The sequence below is a fragment of the Metopolophium dirhodum genome, chromosome 5 (genome assembly GCF_019925205.1).
Source record: "Metopolophium dirhodum isolate CAU chromosome 5, ASM1992520v1, whole genome shotgun sequence".
NCBI lineage: Eukaryota > Metazoa > Arthropoda > Insecta > Hemiptera > Aphididae > Metopolophium > Metopolophium dirhodum.
In genome coordinates, this window is record NC_083564.1 from 6158836 (window position 1) to 6183217 (window position 24382).

Genomic DNA, 24382 nt, shown 5'->3' on the forward strand with positions numbered 1-24382 from the left:
ATGTAACGTTATAACGTGTATTTAACATAAAAACATAAATGCAAGACGACAAGTCGAATACGATTGAACTTATTAAATACTTTTTCAAGCACATATTAGTTGCCTCCCGAAGTCAAAAAGGTCAAAAAGGTCGATAATTTTTAAATAAATTGCCTCCCTACTATAAGATACTATAGTTGCCTCACGACGTATCCTACTTTTAACGTAAACGATAAGGGTCTAATATTAATTGCCTCCCATTCGCTAAATGGTTCAAAAACTATAAATATATGTTTATAATATTATAATGATATTATCAAATGTTTTTTCTTTGACTAATTATATGAATTATTTTTAATAGTTTGGTGTGATATCTTATTTCAAATATACGAAAAACCAATGTTTTTTAATCGTACTATACTACTACTAGATTATACTATGCCCTCCTATATATTTCTAAATATCTAAAAAATTTGTTTGATTATTTTATTTTTCCTAATAATTTTAGTATGAAGTTCTTCCAAAACTACTATATTTACTAATTTACAATAATAAAATAGAAAAATGTTTATACACCTATAAAACTAATGTTTATCATTGATAAAATATCACTTTATATTACCTACATTAATTAATATACAGGGTGTATCAAAAGTCATCATCCGATTTCAAAATGTATATTAATTTTAAAAATGAAGATATAAGGGTGAAATAAAGTAAAATATATTATTAAAATAGGTAAGTTTTATTAATCAGTCAAGCATTAATACATGGGTTGGTAACTTGCGATTAACCGTTGCCGAACTATATCATTTCGTAATCGGATATAGATTTTTGAAACAGCCTGTATATTACAGTAAGCTTAATTTTTATAATTTTAACACTATTCATATTATGACGTATACATAAATTCATCTATTCACGTGGTATATTTTAGTGAATTTTATATGAACCATTGTCCACTATCTATTAATATTATATTGAAGGCAACTTTTTGGGGAGGTAACTCATCGTATTTAACTATGATCTACCTGATCATCTTGGGAAACTCATGTATATTAACCTTTTTTATTTAAGATAAAACAGGGATCAATTCGTATATTTTTGAAGGCAACATACACAATACGCACCGATCTGCAAGAACTATAATGTTATAACCTAATACCCATTAAAATACAAAAACATGAAAAAGAATAAATTCGATCATAAAAAAATCTAATGGAGTTAAAACTTTAAGATAGACCGATAGAATATGGCGAACAAATTCGGAAAGTGTTCTAGCAGTTTTGACATCGCTGATTTTGTATTACCACGAGGAAGAAAGAAAAAAATATCATAAAAAAACTAGGTAAAATATTATCAGGAATAAATAATAATTTAAAGACTCTCGTCGCCTGCATTCAATACTCGACGATTGAATTATTATATTATTCCAGATAAAATCTCCGGGCTTTTCAGTATTTTTCGAATCGCATGAAATTCGATTATCTTGTTATTATTGACTGAAAAAAGACCGGGTCCCCCACGAAAATGCGCGTGTACCTACTTCCTACCTAACACACACACACTCACACACACACACACACATACATAATAATATATTGCACACAACAATATCGGTTTGGACGTTTGTTCGCGAAAAGCAAATAATAATAATAATAATAATATATAACACGCGCCCGAGGCGTAAGTACCGTTGTAACCGGAAATCTCGTGTTACGCGCGACGAAATAACTGCAGGCACGCGCGATTTTTGCTTCGATTGCGACGCGCGCGTCCAAATTCTAGTGTTGGGACATGTATTCTTTTATTATTATTTTGTTCGTCCGTCCTCTTCCACCCTCGCACGCGAACAATTTTCGTTTTCTAGCGAGCACCGGTTAATACTTTGAACAAAATACACACACACACACGCGATGTGGCGGCAATGCGAAAAAAAAACAACAATAATACTAAAAAACCGAAAATAACGCATCATACGCGCGACAATGGGACACGCCTCCTGTGTATATAGTATATGGTCGTACAGGTATACCTCTATACCGGATGTAAGCCGAAACTATATACATATATATATTATAAAATGTGCGATAATGCGATCTACGGCGGGTCGGGGGATATTGTACCCACAGTTAACGGGACCCCGTGAAAACGAGATCTCAATCTGGTCGTGGTAGCCGGTAAGAGGACGATGTATATAGTGTATAGGTACCTACTATACCTATATAATATGTAATATATAATAACACGTGTATGGTATGCTCGGTAGTATAATATTATATAATAGGTACCCGGGGTAGTATATATATATATAGACGCACGCGCCCTTGAACCCGTATCGTTATCCCGTTAACCTTTTTATTTATTTTTTCTTTGCTTTTCCCCGCTCTCCACGCCCCATCGACGCTGTATTATATAGTGTTTACAACGAAAATAAATGTTTCTTTCACAATAATAATAATAATAATACGATCTTAATGAAAGGGACACCGGGGCTACGGCGCGGTGGGGCAGGTGTATGAGGCCGCCGCCGAGGTGGCAGTCGAGACCGAGAGGATGCAGATCCGTTTTATATACAACCCCCTCGCGCGTGCCTGTCCCGGTGCAGTGTCCTACGATCTACAGCCCGCGCGAGTCTGGCTGCGGGTCGCTGCAGAGCGGAACAGATGGTAGACACGGGTTTATTCGTACCTGCTGCCACGACTGCCGTCGCCACTGTTGCTTTCTACCCCCGAGAGTGTGTGTGTGTGTGTGTGTGTGTGTGTGTGTGTGTGTTGTGTGTGTGTGTGTGTGTGTGTGTGTGTTTGTGTGTTTGTGTGTTTGTGTGTTCGGTGTGCTACTGAAGTGGCGTATGCGGCGGTGGGTGAAGGTGCAGGCAACTTGCACCTTTATTTTAATTTTTTCGTCTCTATTATAATAAACTGGTACAGCGCCTCTCACGACGGTCTATAATAATAATATAATCGCATTCATAATATATTATTATATTGTATTATAGAGCTGTTTTTACCCGTATATTATACACACCGCTGTTGCTATCGTCAACCCTTTGATAAACGCAAACACGAGCACGCTATTATACGCGCGCGCCCACGAGTTGTATAATATTATAGTAATAATTTATATTATTCAAGAATAAAATCGTGAATATTGCGCCCGCGCGTCATCTGCTCGGTATTTGGAGAGGACACAATACTGTCGCATCCCGTCTTACTACAATGTAATATTAAAATGTATACAACAGGACACACGCGAACGTGCCTAGATTAATGTTGAAGGGGGTCACGTCGGCCTTAAATTATATGAGTGGTTGTCCAAATACTGTTTTTACCATACGAAATTCATTAACAATTATTATTATTGTTTTAATTTATTACTACGCAAATATTATTATTTTAAATGTCTAGTATTCTGAAACTTAAATATGAAGTATTTTTTTAAATTTTATATGAAATACCCAGCTAGAGAATATTATAATGTATATTAATATATTATATACTATATAGTTATATTGTTATGTATTGTATTTATATTTTGATTTTCAATAACATTTTAGCATTCTGCTTTAAATTAAATTACTGCTTATTAACACTACACAATGTAAAGTTGTTTAAATATGTTTACCTAACGTCCTAACCTAACCAGTAATCGAAATAGGGATACTTTTCTTTACTTATGTATTTTAATTTAATTTGTGATTTAGGTACATAGATAAATATTGTATAGTATATTTTAAGTTTAACATGTGGAATAATATTTTTAAAAATGTACAATATTTTATTCCCCCACTTATTTTCGATTTCTATACGTATAAATATTTTTATTTATATCTTTTATTTATTAATCTCTAAATTTATACTTTTTTTTATTTGTAATAGTGTTAATAAACTGCTAAATCTGTGTTTTAGTCTCATAAGTACCTATTGTATTACTTATATTTATTTTTAATGTTAAACTATATATAAATAGGTATAAAATATATATTTAGAGGTCGCTAAAAAGTTAAATATTAATTTACCGGGGCTGGCACAGTAAAAAAGGTATTGAGAAACACTGCTCTAGAGGAGATAATCCGGGCGTGTGTACCTGCATAATATTATATTTTATAGTTAGTTATACCTACTATCTGGTAACTGGTATATTATATACGCCGCCGCCCGCCGGTCGGAAACGAATCCGGTAGCGTTTATTCCAACGAAATTGAACGGACGTCGTTTAAATCGTTTTACGGCATGTGGTTACGTGCAGAAGAATGTAAAGAGTAGGTAATCGCCACCGCCGCCGTCATCGTATATAATATATCTACGACGAATCGTATAATATAATAGCGTATTTCAAGTGAACTGTGCACGCGATTTGTTGCCAAACTTAACTCATGGAAATACCTACTACCTACGATATGCGCATATACAGGCGACTTACTGATCTACGTCATGCAAACGGAATACGCGGTTCATACACCGATAACTCTACGTGAAATATGGTTTCGCATATACGAGTGTTGTAGAGGTATAGGTCAATAGGACGACGTGTAGTTTAATATACTGAGTGGGACGCACCGTGTCTTCGCGTTATTCCGACGTCCGTATACGATACTACGAAAACATTTAAATCGTATATTATTATACATAAAACCCAGCGAGAGCGCTTTTGAACCTCCATTATAACGTTATAATTATTATCATGATGATATTATAATATTGTAGATAAAAGTAAAAACATACATTTTAACACTTTATGATTTGCACAAATAATTATTAGAAACACATCCCCAAACATCGACTGGTCTATGATTAATTATAGATAATTTGCGATAATATTCTGATGCGTGTTAACTATACGCAGGTATAACCATATTTTGTCTATTAAAAATGTATTAGCTTTTGTAAATATATTATGTTTCGCACACGTCATCCAAGGGCGCCCGTGGAGGGGGGAGAGTAATGGGACCATATTATCCCCCCTGGGATTCTGTTAACTGTACGTATGGCATATTATATCATATAGTTTATAGTATATTTCTGGAATGAAAAAGTGTTAACAATGATTTAATAGGCTGTGTTATAATAGAGATACTTTGTGTATCAAAATAATATACTAATTTTAATCTTGCCCCGAGTGGAATTTTATTCTGAGGGCGCTCTTGAGACGTGTATATTTTAATTACTTTATAAAATATAAAGATATTACAATTTACAATAGAGGTGTGATGGATCCTTAACAAACGTCGCTGCTTTCGGGATAGAAAACGTGTAGCTGGTATGGAAAATTCACATTGACTACGCCCTATAATACTATGTGCCTCATGCAAGTTATATTTATTACTAAATTTGTTTTAATTTAAATTTATCGTTCTACAAAACAACGCACATTAACACTGGTTAATTGTAGATAATATATTTTGTACATAAGTATAATAATATGGAGTTAGAAATAAGGCCAACATATTATTATAAATGCATCTTTCCTATCTGCATGAACTCCGCGCTAAACTGTATATAATTAGAATTTGATTTCACTGCATAAAAAAGTCGTTATTTTACACATTCTGAAAATCAGCGTTACGCGTGAATAATGAATATACATTAAACTATTGTATTTTAATTCAATTTAGTATAAAATATGTCTTCGTGACTTCGCGTATAATATTCCTCGCTGTTGAGTCTGTCTCGCTTTTGCTTAAATTAAACTCGACGAACAATTCGATTTCTACTCAATATTGTTGACTTTATATTGTTTTACACCTAAACTTACATAAACGACAGACGTACATTTAATTATTCATAACAACGTCAATAATACCGATATTTTTAATTTTGTTACTGCGTGTAAGTTGTAGGTATAATACCTATATGCGTACTGGCCCAAAGAATCAATTTTAAAATTAAACGTTGACGGATACGTTTAAAATAAGTTTGCAGGTGCCCTACGTAAAATAAAAAATATGTCACTGACATAGCGTCTTCCATTAATCATTTTTAACGTAAATATTTTTCATTTTGATAATAATTTTTTTAATCAACAAATATATTATTTAACTGAAAAATTGGTAATAATGTATGTAAATTATATACCTATTATTTACTATGGTATTAGCATTATAAAATTTTTTTACTACGGTCTTAATATTCTATAAACTTTGAAAATGTTCACATGAAATGTAGAACATATAACATACATACCTGCCTACCGTTATCACTTTTAAATAACATAATTGCTATGATAAATGACAGCCTACAAATGGCCATTTTATTCTTAATGTCAGAATATCAAACATAAAATAGATTATTGCTCTTAAAATTATATATTTTTGCTACCATGATTTACTTTTTTTTTTTTTTTTTATTCATGGTACAGCATCAACTACTAGGTTATTAGCTTGCAACAAAATTGGTAGTTAGTACATAATAGAGTATAGTTTTACAATAAATTCTTAAATTAAATTATACATGTTAATTTGTTTTAAAAATATGATTATTTTGTTGGTGTTGTCATGTGTAGGGCTGAGGGCTTCAAAGAGGTTGTCGGGCATTTTTAGATTTTTTCTGGTATCTATATGGATGCGGCAGTGGATGAGGAGGTGTTTGACTGTGAGAAGTTCTCCACAGGTTAGGCACATTGCTGGTTCTTCTCTGCGCATAAGATGACCATGGGACATCTTTGAGTGACCTATACGTAATTTACTTTTACAAGTTACAACAATAGTGTTTAATCTGCTCGTTTTGTATATCTAAATATTTTCAATCGAATATTTTTCAATGCACATATTATATAGGTATACAAATTGTGTAATATGTACTATGTTTACTGTTAGCTTATAATTTTGTATGTTTTTAATATAATTTGTATATCTCGTTGTTAAGTTTTCTACTTCGCTCTTCTGCTTTTGTTATCATTAATATAACATTTTTTTCTCGAACAAATATTTTGTTGATATCCAATATTTACTGACGTTGAAGTCATAGTCTCCTGTCAAACACTTAATAAACAATTTGATTATGAAAAGAATATTGAAGTTTTTCCATACGATTTTAAACGTTAATAAATGCTATCACCAATTTACTTTTCACAGTATTTAAATTTAAAACGATTTAACAACTAACGAGTATGTAGTAGCTACATTTTCTATAGGCTTTATGATGTTGCACTACAATCTCGATTAAAAATTAGTTGATGTTGGTTGAATTTATTTTCAATTCCGTTAAAAATACAGTGAAACAATTGGTATAGTATAATAATAATAATGGAATAATAAATTTACTATGCAAAATATATTATGTATAAATATACGACTTCGGACCCCTCACTAAAAGCATAAATTCTATACTTATTACAAGAATCATAATGAAAATAAATGTTGACAGGTGTGTTATTATGGACAATTTATGTACGTCTTTAATTTCAACTTATCCCTGATATGCCGAATAAGAAACACAATAATATATAAATTAAACGCTACTTACAAGAAATTATTTCTTTCATCAAGTTATAACGATTTCAGTAGGTAGCTGATGTTAAAGATAAATAAAATATTTAATGTGTGCTACGATTTAACGGTCGTCACTCGCGATTTATTCACATAAAAATAAAATAATTTTTTTTTAAAAAAATAGTTTAGGCGTCAGGATTTTTTGGCATATAAATTATGTATTATACTGTGGGTCGATTTATGTTCTGCCCCGCGTATTTCTGAAGAAAAGAACACTGTAGATCGTCTATATAATATGTATAGTGTTGTTGTCATAGGGGTAAAAACCTTCATAAACTTTTGGATAAAACTATATATTTGCCGATTATACCCGTAAGTATCGATGAACATTATATATAGTCATATATAGAGATAGAATTTCGACGATTGATTTTTATATTACGTGTTAGTCCACATGTGTGAATATACGATCACGTGAAATATCGCGTGCATTTTTATGTGCGACGTATAAAACAAAATAATATTTAAATATTGAATTGAACCGAAATTATTTGCATATAAAGATATATATGCAGACTCAGGCCATAAAATATCTCAGGGCTAAGAGAATAAAAAATCAGTCCCGTGTATACCAATGGCCACATTATTATAATATATCTGAGCGAACGGATATATTATTATTATTGTTTGAATTCAAAACGTAGGCGCGTAGGTAGAGCACGAGGGTAGGCACGAAATAGTATCGTGTTCAGTTGAAAATAATTATATTATCCAGCTCACCGTTATGAAAACCATATCTTTTTCTAATCAACATTTCAATTACTATGATTCACTTACTATGATAATATTTATACTTTATAGGTTAACAACCAAACGAGGACGGATGAAGGGAAACTATCTCCTCCACCTATGACCTTTTTTCAATATTTATAATAATATAAATTATAAATGATTTTTTTAATGATAAAACAATGCTTGTTAAAAAATCAACTACATTCTTCTCCAGTCCTCTCATACAATGACAAAATCACTTGACGACCACTAGTTACCTATATTGTGCTATATAATAGTAAAGACAAGAGGTTTTAGTTTTGCTGGACGGACGATTATTTAAGAACATAAATCGAGTGGTAGAAGAATGACGTTTTACAACGGAATGTCTGTTTCTGACAGTTTGACTCTTATACATCGTTGACTATCGATGTGAACGTTCTTTTACTTTTAACGATTTCGTCTCGTTTAAATTCGTCAATAATATAATTAAAATATTGTTCTCTCTTGCATTATAATTTATAATAATATATTATTATTATATTGGAAAGTAACATGCGTTTTTATTTTCAAACAAATATAATAAGACACCGGTGTAAGTATTTTTATTTAATGTAACTTTCGGTTACGTCGACGACTTAAAATATTTATAACTCGGATTGAAATAATCCATTTGAAATGATACAAGGGTACGAGCCGTGAGCTACCGAAAAAAATCTCGACGCGTCATCTCGTTTCGGATGTCAAGCCATACGGATATAATTCGACAGAGAAATTGAAAAAAAAAATACCTGAAAACATAAATATAATAAGAACCTCCAAATACCCGTGCAATATCATACAGGCAAAAGCAAGACTCTATAAATGCAATAAAATATACGAGAGTTTAAATAAAATTATAATATTATGAAAATAGAATACCTAGCCGTCATATCGTTTATTTTTTAAATAATTTTATCGAGAAGAAAATTCCGTAACGATTTTTCCAACAATCAATATTTGAATATTATTAATTATTACAATTATTAGTTTGGTAAATTTATTTGTTGTTAGAATAAAAATATATTACACGTTGAAAATTTCTCGGAACTCGTTAAGAATCTCAAATTTTCAATCTCCTCGTCCGTAGATGAATTGAATGCAATATTGATGTTTAGAGACGCAAAAAAACCTAATACTTCTCTAATTGCGCAATGCGCACTGTAATATTAATGACGGTTTAAAATCTACAAAATTATATAATACATTGTACCTAACGTATAAAGTGTTATTTTAATTGGCACGAAACAAAATATATTATTAATCATAAAAATATATAGTTTGTATTATATTATCATTATACATGGCCGTTGTATTGTCCCGTATAGAACGCGCGGAGTCTGGTTATTTTTTTCCAACATTTCGTAAAATAATATAAAATAGTAATATACATTCGTCCGTTTAACGTGGTAAAAAAAAACTTACAAGCAACCTATTTATTATTCATAAATATATACGTGGAATATGTAAATCGCAACAATAACTCAATCGCATGACGTTTGTTCGATTATGTATATACGCGCACAACGCCCTAAGGCATCAGAAATACTGTATATATACAATACTAATTTCCGACGTATTGTCTGTTATTTATTTATTATTCGGACCTTTCATTCAATATAACACGAAATAAATAATAATAAAAATAAATAAATAATAATAATAATAATAATATATATATATATGTATAAATGGGATAATATTATTATTACTTATCACTTCAGAAATACGAAATCAATGTGTGCATAATCTATAATAATATTAAGATACTTTGGCGTTACAATTAATATGCTATAATATTATGATAGTAATTGAGGAAATCGAATGAGATAAATATAAGTTGAGGCCTGGTGTGGCTCTGTGGTTGGCCTTTGAGGTGTTCTGAGGTCAAGTATCGGCCGGCGTCGCTAGTTCCCGGATGGGTGACCACCCGGGGTTTTAATGACAAATCCTCGCCCCACATATACGTGTTCCTCAACCAACCGTAACCCCTACAAAATTCCAATAACCATAGTTGACAATACTTAACATTTAAAAAAATAAAAAAATAAAAAATATATTATATGTATTCATCGTAATAGTATTTAGCTCCCACGGATGGATCATTATGGATCATCGGATGAGACGAGAACGTATATAATAATTACATAATATATTATTATACAATGTAGTCATCCACTATAACTCGCAATTTAAAAGAATTTAGTTACACGCGATTTCCTTGTATGAAAAAAACGACTGACGTGGAGATCAGTAATTAAACGTGGTGGATGCACTTAACAGTTGATCAATATAATATTATAATTCACTATATTATGCGAATATTTCCATTTGATTTATTGCGATTTTTTGCCAGACGTCATCGCGGTTTACGCTTATTATCCAGATTCAAAAACAGTATTAATTCCGAAAGCGCGGTAACAAATAATATAATATAATATCTAACTACTATAATATTAGTTTAGAGTTAATATCATAGTATGGTTCTATACATCTATGTCCTATAAATTTAAAACGATACACTGATTTTTGTGATAATTTATTAATTCAAAACTTGAGTTATATAGTATAGATATATTCTATACTATTTACAAAATAAACTGATTTGTAAATATGGTTTTTTTCTATTTAATCAATGCGTCATTCTGAAATGAATATATCAACATTTTTAAAATGTCTATTATTTCCACTTTGTTGTATTAAAAAAAAAGTTATTAAAAAAAGACTAGGTATAATAATATAATAAAAAGTAGTAAAAAAATATTAATGTCCCCACTAATATTATTACAACTGACAGGAAACTAGGGAAGCCTATAGTTAGAAAGATCACCCTCAATTCTATACATATTATGTTGAAACGTTAATTTTTGTGGTTAAATTATGCTCTGTATATTATATTAGTTTGTATATTTCAAATCAAATATATATTACACGAATGTGTTTTGTTTGAACTTGTGGGCATTTTACTCACCTAATTAATTTATAATCATCGGTCGTATTTCATTATTGGACATATTGCCTATAGTGTTATTAAAAATGTATACGTAAGGTTAGGGTAACCTAACCATCTGTACCCGTACGAATAAAACGAGTATTTATCGAGAACATGCTTATAACTATGCGCGTTTGTCAGGTATATTATTTTACACAAAACGTTGTTTTTTCAAGGAAAACTACCCTTCTCTTCGTCTGAGTTATTTAAATTTAAATTTTTACGATTTCCATTGGTCACATAGCCACGGCTTCAAAGCAGGGCTTGCAAACGTTATAATAACGTTATGATTATAACGTTATATTTGATAAAAAACGATTGAAATTTGTAAACGTAATTATAACGAAAAACGATAAACATAAATAAATAAATAACACAAAACAAAACGTAACGTTTAACAAAATATATGATATATCATTAAACAAAACATAACGCAAAACGGTATATATTGTATTCCATTAAACAAAATAATTAATCTCCAATTATTTAATAATACTTAGTATTATTCAATTATTTATTCGATCCAAGAATTAATTTTATCCCGTATCCGGCCTATCCGAGAGATCCCGTATTAGATTTATTTTAAAATTTAATAAGAAGGTATTAATAGAATAATTTAATTACCAATAGCTAATAATAGTGATACTCTGATAATATTGTACTGTACTATCTGTACTACGATCGGAATTTATACCATTCAAGTTATTCAACTATTGTGTTCGGTGATCAGTTTGCTCAGATTTGTTCAGTCGTCAGTGTTTGTGTAATTGTATATTTTATATTTATTATTTTATAATAAAGTCCTTAGAGCCTAGGCAATTTATTAAATTCAATAATACATTATCACTTATAACTTAAGATTAATTATCATCATACTGTTTTATCATTTATTTTGTTTCCATTTCTTTACGAACTATGTATATTGTAATTTAATCTGTATCACTGTACTCTATATTTTGTAAATAATATGTAATTGGGTTATCTAACCCATTTAATTAAATAAATAAAATTACACAATACCTACTTAAAACTCAGAATAGGGAAATTATGTCCCCAAAAAAGGTCATAGTCATATACTTTTTAATTGCGGCCTGTGTACTTTTAAAACGGGTATCTAAATGCTTTTAAATATTAAATAACGATAAACGCAAAAATTGTATAACGTTTTAATTCTGAATAACGATAAACACAAAAGTTGAATAACGATAAACTCAAAATTTGTATAACGTTTTAATTGTAAATAACGTAAAACAATATTTTTTTTTCAAATGCAAGCCCTGCTTCAAAGTCATTTCTCTATTCGCCTACATCAAATTCGCTGACACCCAATATTCACCGGCCGATACCTAGTTCACCGATAATCAGTACTCCGGTACTCGCACCACCTTTTATTTAAATTGAAATAAATATAAATAACAGTACAAAATTTCTCCTTGGAACGTTTTTCCTTAAATTTTTTGCTTTTCTTTCCCCAACTTTTTTTCAACGATTGGAAATGAAAATGTTTCCTCAAATTGTCTTGGAAATTTTTGGCCATCTTAAGTATCCTATATCACCACCACGTGCCAGTATAAATTCACATTGTTTGATTATTGTAATATATTATATTGTTATTCGGCATAGCCACTACTATAGCTGGCAGTATACTATTATAATAATTTTATATTTTGTGTATACATTATAATAATAATGTGGTTCACCCGTCGGCCGTCATCGTAAAATGTGCATAAACATATATACAAAGGTACTATTAAAGGGTTACGCCGAAACGACATGTCCTAAAAAACTATCGTATTACTGCCGCGTCCTTTCACGAGGACGGACGCGAACTGAATTTGCGAACAAAAATTGAACTTAGTCTGCATAAACTGTACTGGACGCGCTCTCAGTAAGCGGCAATAAGGGTCACGGTGCGTCCTACAATGTATCTTCTGCAATAATATTTAACAATACAGGACCACGATTACGTATTTTTCTGGTCCTGCATAACCCAGGATGCCCGATAATAGAACCCAATGAGGCAGAAAAGTGTGCGATTTTAATCATTAAAATACTATATACATTTATACGGTGCAGATACAAACATGATTAGTTTAATACACAACAACTACATAATACGATACGTGCTAGCATACGGTTTTCGAGTATACGTCGAAATATTATAGTCAGTATAGTCGTATAGTCGTGTAGGTATATCGTTTTGTAGTCTTTTAGACACTATCGTCATAATAATATTACAGTTTTCGTTGCCCTATCCTTTAAATAGCTTTCGAATATACTCATCACGCAGGTCCGACGTTAGTGCTGCAATCCATAGCGTTATTGTATAAAATATAATATCATTATATATAGGTACACTGCGAGAGCGCCGCAGTGTCTGGTCCGACGGCAGCAACAGCAGCCGCGGTCTGACGCTCCCGAGCAAAAAGGGGTAGACATCAAATCTCGGGCCAATATAATATTATATACATTGTCAGTCTAGGTAGATGGGCAGCGGGTACAAATTTTTGGGTTATTATTATTATCGTTATAGAACACGTCGCGTCGCGAGTAAAGGTTAGTTATCCTACCCACGCTGAGATACAAACTGCACGCAGTTATATAATAATATATATTATTTTATAGACACATAAATAGGGTGTCGGCGGCGACCCAGGTGAACGAACTCACCCCATTCGCTGGACCCATTGTCGTATTATATATTATTACTATTATTATCATTACTATTATTATATACATAGTGAGGGGGTAATAGTACGCGCGCGTACATTATTGTTGTCTCGATTCCGTCGCGACGATATTATGTACATATTATATTGTATAGGGTCGCGCGCGGCCGGCCGTCAGCTGCTCGCGTGCCGCCTGTGTCGTAGTATTACCTCCCCTCCCCCTCCGGTCATGGGGTGCTGCTACTTTTGCCGCTATCCCGAGTCCCGTGACGTCACGGTCAACGGGTGCACACATATTATATTATGTATATGATTATAAAGGCCACTCGCCGGTATTATACAAATATTCATAAAATTATAATTCATGCGTACGTAAAAGTAACGTAAACACGTAATAATCCTCTAATCTCTATACCTGTCCAGTACCTACACGTGATGAAATTTAGATTTTAAAGAACGGGCCCGTGAACATTCGCGGCATCGATCAACACTCGCCGAACGGCACACCCCTCTGATGGTCTTATTCGTTATTCGATCGATCCGTTATGTAATATTTAAATCGAATTTCTTTACAAAATCTGATTTTTGAATATAATAAATAGGTATGAGCTTCAACGAAACACGACCTTATAACCACCCCTTTATAAGCCATCGTAGGTAACACCGCCTCTCTTCGCCACGCCACTATATAGATCCCAATATAGGTACCCATATATAACACGGAAGACCCACGCTACAATAATATATACCTACACAGGTATACGCAGCATAATATATTATGTATAATAAATACAGTGAACTGGCGGTTTTAATACGGCTCTAGGCTAAAATACTGAAAAATAGAAAGCAAAATGTATACATAATATATAACGAAAACAAAAATGAACACAAAATAATGTATTATACATAGTGGAAAACCATAAATCATTAATATAAAAAGTCAATTTCGTATATCATATACGTATTTTGTCAAAAATAAAAGTTACACAAAATCTGATTTTTGACATTTTTTAAATTTACCTAGAAATCAATGATCATATTATTTGCGAATCCTTGAGATTTATTCTGCTACTTAAGGAGTCTCCTGTAGTCCTGTGGATGTACAAAATTCTGTTTCTCAAACGAAAACCATCCATCTCTACTGTATATTATTTAGTGTTTACTTTTTCTAAAATTTATTTTTATATCAAAATCAAAATTCAAACAATTAGTTTTTGAGTTACCTGTTTAAATTTTTATATTTAGGATAATAGTATGTTCATGATAATGGGTTTTGAAAATATTGCAGGGCAATTGAAAGTTTGTATCGCCGCAGGACACTCCTTAAATAGTATAAAAATTTCCAAGAATTTTATAATATGTATGGTATTTAATTATACTCGTATTTAACCCTTTCACTGCTATACAGACGTATTATTAAGTCACGCTTAAACATACCGTTTCAAAAATCAGAATTTAAATTAATTCATTAATAAAGGAAAAATGGAAGAGCGCTTGGTGAATCATCTTGTATTTTATCAGAATTAATTCCAACTTCAAATGCTACGTTTATTTTATTTTGTAAAATTTCACGAAAATGATCGCGTTTCTTAAAATATTTGAAGTATATGGTCATGATGATTTTCCAGACTTCGACCTCTGTCGTTTTCGTTTTTACTCATAATATACACCCTATACGATCTATATCACATTTTAGACCTGGTTAGTGGTTACCCACTATTACTTGTATTCACGTTATGTAGGTACTGTATCCTAGTCGACACCCCAAGTCAAGCAATCCTACGCCGCAGCCGCCGCCATGCACGCGTGCGACCGGCACGATAGCCGTATATATTATAATAATATAATATGTACGGCGTGCGCAACACGGTCCGGTGATAATGATAATGATAAACAGACACGCGTACGCATTAAAATATATTATTTATTATTGTATGTATATTATACATACATCACCAGACGTCCTGACGTATACTGCAACAAACGCGATTATTATACTCACAAACACACACACACACACACCACACATAATATATTGTATATATATACGCCATTTATCCGGTCAACCCCTCGTCTCCCTGGCCAGCGGACAACACTCCGCTCCGATGAACCGTGAAAATAACATGCCAGTGAAAAATTGAATACAACATATAAAAATATATAATATAAAATACACTGTAATAATTGTTAAAAAAAAAACCAACCCGACCTTTTTTGCCCATTTTTTTCTTTTCACCCGCCGTCTTTGCGATTTGCGTATCACATTAAGTATAATAATAATAATAACATGTAGGTATAAGCGCCTGCCTGTTCGAGCCACAATCGACGGGACTGCTGCAGGAGCACAGTTTTAGGTCTGTATTTTCATCTTAGTGATTTTTCCACGCGCAAATATAATTCTATGTAGGCAGAGAGAGAGTTTCGTTCGATGGATAGCTTTTTGTTTTCGTAACAACATGATTTATGCACTTCTTCTATTATACCACCCCTCGTTTGTACTCAAAAAATGTCGCGCGAACGTTCACTTTTTGTTCAAAAAAATATCACACACGCCGTCATCGCGTAAAATTGGATTAAAAATTATCGTCTTCTTCCCCGTCGAAAAAATTACATTACTGGATTGTTTTATACGTAGTAATATCACACGACACTGTAGGTATAATATTCATATACGTAATTACGTCAAGATGGACAATTCAGGGTATTATCCTACAACATTAAATTGTAGAAATAAACTTATTTATTTTTGGAATTGTGGTGAAAAAAGCTAAAACAATTTATTGTGTTCTAACAAAGCTATTCAAAAAATAAAATAGGTACCTAGTTAAATATAATAATAAAAATCATGTTTACCTATATCTATTTTTTTCTCAAATAACATGTATTTTGTTTGTTGTAAATAATGTAAAATATGATTAGGTACCAACTAAATTCTGAACGCCTTATAGTATACATAGATAAGATCGGCTTATGCGTGGACTGATAGTATAATATTACGACCATAAATATTAAATAGGTGAGACGTGTAGTTTCAAAATTAGTTAAAATAAGATTTTTTTTTTTTGTATTTTCACACTGCATTACAAGTTCTGTGAACTGGCAGGACTGATGACGGAAAATTGTGGCTTGGTTTCATGCCAGTCTTAGAAGATAAGATCCAATGAAGTTATTTCAAAACATTTTTTTTTCGCGGTGAAATAATAATAGATAATAATAAAAATAATAATATAGCAATAGTTTAGTATTATTTGGATCAAATTTAATCATATGGAATCACTTAAGTTCAATAATTTTTAGGTGATTTACAATTATAATTTGAAAATCAATGCCTGAATTAACCCCATTGGAGTATTGGACGGTACTATACAATTTTGTAAGTTTATAATAATCAAATAAAGTTTTAATATTGCCTTTGGTGTGATGTCATAAAAATATAAAATTAATATTTTGTCTTTATTAATTGTTTCAATGTTTGTTTCAAAATCACCCACCTATAAAATAAAGTTAATTTCAAAACCATCCATGTGTAAAAAAAATCCCCATGAAATTGTTGGCTTCAAAACAGCAATATGACAAAATTGTAACCAAAACCTGCAGCTATATTTATTATCAAATCCATAAATCTATGTAACTCTTGTTAAAATATTATAATCTTTTCGTAAAGTAAATATGCATATACGCAATGTGTACATATACACTCCAAATCTTTGATTTAATATATATTTTTTTATGAAAAATCGTAGAGTAAGATTTAACACTATTTTTTTCATTACTTAAAAATTAAAAAAAAATTGTTTTAAGTGATCTTAAAACTGTACTGCACGCTCCAACTGGGATAGCGGGGTAGCGGTGACCGTTATATGCGTACAAATAGTGCTCGGTTGTCGCTCATAATATAATCTCACATATACCTTTGATGAATAAAAAAATATGGAATTTCAATAGGCAGTCGCCGCACGTCGCCGGTCGCGTGCCACGTCATCGTAGCGTGAAATCAAATTCGGGACCGGTTGTTCAGTCGTTGTATATATTATAATATTATACGGACAAACAGGCTTCGCGCGCGCGACACAACCCTTCTCCCGGCATAGATTAAACGGCGTGTTGGCCAGGTGTATGCGTGTGTGCATAAAAAACAAAACAAAACAGCCCGCGGTCGGACACGCTGGTCGGGGGGGCTCAATGACCTATAGAAAAAAATTCAAATGAGATACAGATTTATACACAATGGGAACAAAAACTGCCAACCCTTCGTGTAGAAGTAGGTACCTATTTAAGCGTGCGCGCTGCCGGTTTATAGTTGTATAATGCAAAAATTAACGCGGAGGACCGCTTTATGATATGCACAATATGGCAGATGCAAGAAATATTAGCACGAACGCATAGTACGCACATAATATACAATAATAATATATACCTACTACCTAGTAGTAGGTACCTACCTACGTGATATTATAGACATGAAGTAGGTAGTAGTGTATATTATTATTATTAGAAATATTAAATGCGGTATATGCGCGTGCAGATGATCAGAATTCCGTGTTGCGCACGCATTTATTATTCCATATAAATATATAAAATATTAGATTATAGTATTGTAATAATTTTAATTTTAAAGACCCATCGACGTAAGAGAGTCAGACTGTTCCGGGGTTAATTTAAGTGTTTTTAAAATACAATTTTTTACGAAGGTAGTGTAAATTGATACGAGTATGTAACTATACGTTTTTACAAAAAAATCTAATTTTTCTTTTTTATAATGGTGATTTTGTAAGTGGTTTAATGACTCTCGGTATACTTATTTGTTTTTAATAAAATTAAATGGGATTACTAGAAAATTACTGTAACATGAATTTTTTATCAATACATATAACATCTATATTATAATCAGGTAAATTTATTCAATTACATGGTCACCCCTTTTATATTCTTTAAATATACTTGTAAACCATACTTTCAAATTCTGTGGTTTATTTTGTTCTACCTACTAAAGGACTAAGGAGTGATGAATGTCCCGTGAAGATACATACTTCTATTTAAATTACTAAATAATTTACATTAGAAAGAGAGTTCTCATTTGTAAAACAGGAATTTGTATCGCCACGGGACACTCCTTGTGTAGTACGAAAAATCTTAAGAATTTTAAATTATGATGGTCCAAAAATCAGAATTTGAATAATTTAATTATTAAAGTTTAAAAAAAATAGGTGTGAACATGCTGGATGAATCAGCTTGTATAGTTGTTAGGTCCGAACAATATGTTAAGTATTACAATATACAAAATTTATAATGTATTACACATATATTATACAGTATATAGATTATAGACTGCGGTTATAGCTGGAGTTGAACGGAGAAAATTAATTGTTTTCACACTATGGAGATCGGAGATCGCGAATAATATTACCGCACTATGCCGTGTATGAGTTGGTATAATAATTAATAAGTAGTAATAATAATAATAATAGTATAATAATTATAGTACTAGGTAGGTACCCATATAATTAAATTATACAGATATTATATTATATTATATTATAAATATATACATTGTAGAGTACATAAACTAACGTTTTATTCCTAAGCGCTGTAATCTTCGCATCATAGGTATCAGTCATCAACAATATATTTTGACAATTATCGCGATAAGGTGTCAAATCTTTTTTTATTTCCTTTAATTTTCGTAAAATATAATATACCTTTTGTTACCGTCTTCACTTCACAATACCAGGTTTGCGTGAAAGTATTTATAACGATTATACCACTCGACATCATTCATCACGCCTTACATCCGCTATGCAAACAATATTATATATATTTTATCTTGGAGCAATTTACCAGTGTGAGAGAAAAAAACACATTCAACAAGTATAATATATTATAATATACGCGTGATTGACATTTCCATAAAAGATAACGTCACCTGAATAATATTCTGAATTTTGAACTCGACAGCAGTAGGCAGTATGTACCACCAGCATCCTATATAATATTATTATATTGTATTATTACTTTTATATGATCGCACGCGTTTCATATTGATGATGCAGGTTGTTATAAAAGAATAAAAGACGAGGTTTCAAGAAACGACGTCTTTGACAATATATCTCTTGTAAAATCGTTTTTTTTCCGAATTTGTTTTTAATGTATCATAACCCATAAAGCACCCCCACATTACACTTGCGTGTGTCAACAACACTATAATATTACACGTATAGATACGTGTGATATAAATTTCACATTTTTCGATAAAATCACAACGACTGTACCTATAAATAATTGTCATAAACTAATTAGTATACACATTTTAATATAAAAAAAAATCAGTGTTTACGTTTGACATAAAACACGTGTATTCGAAATAACGTTTTTATCACACATAATAGATATGTCACTTTAACGTGGTGCGTCCGATTGAAAATAAAAACGGTTTTTTCTCCGGGCTTTTATTATTAATAACGACGTCGACTGAAATGTTGTAAAATTAAATGACTGTAAATTGCAATACACTTTACAACGATTTATGTACAAACTCAAAAATAATAGGTGTGTGCTTTTTTTCTCGTATGAATAATAGAACAAGTGCTTCAAACGTTTCAGAAACGATAAGATATAATACAATATTGGAGTATAATTTATTTTGTTTTACATTTAATTTTGTAACACGGCTGAAAAGAATATGCAACCCGGTCCATGATGAAACAACAAGTAGTTGGCGGAGAAGATACATTATTGAATTGTACAACATGGTCGATGTGGTGCCAATGACCAGTTTTATTTAAAGGACAGATTCTATTATTGTTTGGACAAATAATGAGAAGAAGCGGAGATGATACCGTCAGATCATTGCTAGAATAGAAGCCTCAGAAAAAAATACCTCGTAGAATATGTAGTTGAGGAGGAACTATGAACTACCGGAGTGGATGAATGGAAATAAATGGTTAACGACAGAGATAATGTTGTGATGGCGGTAGAAGCGCATAGATAATAATTGTAAAGGCCAGAAAAGAATATGATTTTCTAGTATGTAATTTTCAGAATATTTGCATAAGGTTTAAATGGTTTAATTAATATTACTAATACCATATTATTATTTACTATAGGCAGCGGTGTTTTTGAGGGTATACGGGGGTATATGGCATAAACCCATTTAACATTTAGTGTAGAATAGTATACGACTCGTAGGTACCTTACAAATTAAAAAAAATAGTAATCTGTATTCTGTATTATTATTTATTGTCATAATATTATGATGTTTATTAGTTATCTATAAATTATAACCACAAAGTAAATATTTAGGATTGGTTTTTAATAAACCGTTAGAGTTGCCGCCACAGAGATATAAGAATTTCCAGGAGAATCATCAAGTTCAATGCAACATAAAACATAAAAGCTGACGAAAAATAAAAATGTAGGAACACAACTAGGTAGTAAAAAAATAAAAATGTGTTTATAAATATACTGACGTGCGACTGTAAAAGCCTACTAAGTGAAAGTGAGCTACTTTTTGAAAGGTTGTATCTGATTAATTTTGTGCTTATAAATGCATTGCATAATTGTCATATTTGTATCATTGAATTAAGTTTATAACTGAGTGTATATCCTATACATTTTTTACGAAAACACTACTGAGTCTATTTAAGTATACATTAAACATTTTATGACAGGTTAACCCTCCAATTTATCGTATGATGCGTTTGAGCAGCGTGATATGCAGCTCACTTTATTTAGTTTTTACTTTGCAGTTATTATAATTACCTCGTCAATAAAGTTTTTGTTTTTCTGTGAACTGTTAGAATTATTCTTAAAATAATTGTACTATTGGGCGTCATGCTATATAAATAAATAAATACTATTATGCATAAGTACATAAATTAGGTACCTGCAACGTAGAAAATCACAGATATTATAATATTATAATTGTAATCGGTTAGAAGGCCAAGATTGTTCTTCAAATTCCAATCTGATTTAAATGTAGGTTTACTAATAGATAATAATTATTATAGTATAAAATATTATTATGGAAATGGTTGCGCCGAGGTGACCGAAACCGTACGAATGCCGGATAATCGTTGCATCCTGTTCTGTGTGGTATGCATACTTTTTAAAACTAACCGTCGTACTTGTTGGTAAAAATAAAATCGATAGTCGTATTATAGGTACCTACATAAAAAAAACATTAAAATATGAAAAATACTCTACGATAATATGCTAGAACATTAACACTCATTCACACACAGACACACATAATACTCGTATAATCGATAATAATTGTCGAGATTCGTCGAGTTTTCGACACGACGTGTCATAGTCGTATCTGTAATATTATAATATACAGGTACTATCACGTTTATTAACGGTGTAAATTGTGCGCTATGTGCCTATATTTAATAATTATGGTTATTATCTTTGCGCGTTATTGACACTGATAAAATATGATAATCACGACGTATCTATAATAACTGTTATTATTATTATTATTATTACACGTCGAGATCGTATCGCGTTAATGTCCCGCGCTGTACACACACCTAAATGTGCCTATAATAATATTTTATTTGTCGTAGTATAGTTATATGTATCGGTCGTTTCGGGGGATTTGTTTGCCCGAAACGAATGGGTGTACACGAATTACCATAAACTTAATAATATAACATATCGCGTTGAAAAATAAAAAAGCGGAAAAAAAACAGCCGAACGTAATCGTAAAAACCGTTAAAATAAATACGCACCCTAATTTGCATTGTTCACGTCAATTCGAATACGAATATCGAAATCCTGCAGGTGTGAGAAATTATTTGAATATCACCCTGCGCGTATACCGTACATACTATTATTATTATTATTATTATTATTACTATTATCATGCTGCATGTTATAATATAATAATCGTACATTATGTGATAAACGACGTGCTGCCCGAAAAACGTGTTTACTATAATTATTCATGATATACCTACTACGAATAATAATATTACAATATATCGTCATGGCCAATATCCGAGCGTGTACCTACTGTAATAATAATATTAATATTATGTACGAGCGTGTGTGTATAAATAATCTGTCGTCACTGCAAAGTTAGAAATAATAATTTATTATAATAATAATATTACTCCTGCAAAATGAAATAAAAAATATATTTATTGACAGCGGCGTCGAATGTGCAGCAGGTACGTGCATACTATACAGTCTTGTAAAGTATTTGAGTAAATGTATTTAAATACTGTCTTGGACGTATTTGTATTTGAAAATCAAATACTTTTGAAAATTCAAACAAATTATTCGTCGGTCGTCACTTTTTTTTTGAAAATTATTATACTATTTTATTTATAAATTATAAAAATATTTTTCTTTCATAATTGTTGAGAACTCCTCCTGTCCCCTAGCTCTGTATATCCACATCATTTATATTTCATTAAGAACTGTTTAATTAGGTACCTATTATTAAAAAATTTCTATAATATAACAAGGTTTATTTATTTTCATTTTTCGGTATACAATTGAAAGTGGTACAAAAAGTTCTAGTAATACCTAGGTGAATGTATCATGACAATTTTAAATTAGATGAGCGGAGTAATGGGCCAACATTTTGAGGGATACTCCCGAATCACTCCACTCCTATCATCAAAACTTGAAATACTCATCTCATAAACTACTGGTCCAAAACCACATGCCGTACACATCATAGCCACTTTTTTTTTTAGGTTTTTGAAAGACTGGTGTAGACGAATAGAGATTTTAACGTGTTTGTAAGATTATTAAAAAAAACCATATACATATTTTAGTGGTTATACCTATTTCAAAATGTATTAAAATAAAATATTAGTGTACTCTTTTAAATCTACACACCTAACATATCTATCCGTCTAACCCGCCTAACCCGTCATAAATCTAATCTCAGTTCGCAAAATATCAACACGATTTTCATTATTATTATTTTGGATGTTTTATATCAAAAACTACTGATATTTTATAACTCGTTGCCCATTGGCCGATGGTTGGTTAACCAGTGCCTATATTATAATATTATATCGGAACAAAATTCAAACCAACCTACCGATATTTTATGGCTGATCGAATTTGTAACGAGTCTAGTTTTTTTTTATGCATACGATGTATAATATTAAATAAATAAATAATCTACCTTATTGTTTTAACTATTGTGAGCCATTCGTCCGTCAATGCTTTAGTTTCCATGGCTTCTAATTTTCTTTTGAACCACCGACTGCAGTTTAGTGGTTACTATTTCTTGAACATTCATATGTATTATATTAAATTTGTCATAATACATCAGAAATTATTTAAATGTATGCTAAAAATTACGTATAGAAACCAGAGAATTTCAGGTTAGTTTAAGGATGATGCTTTTTCAAAATCGTTTTATTCGTCAAACTGAAAAAAAGACATTGGTTACTTCTTATTGTATTAGTAAATTTGTATAGAATCTAAAAACGTTTTATAATATTATATTATAATTATTTTATTCATAACCTATTAAAA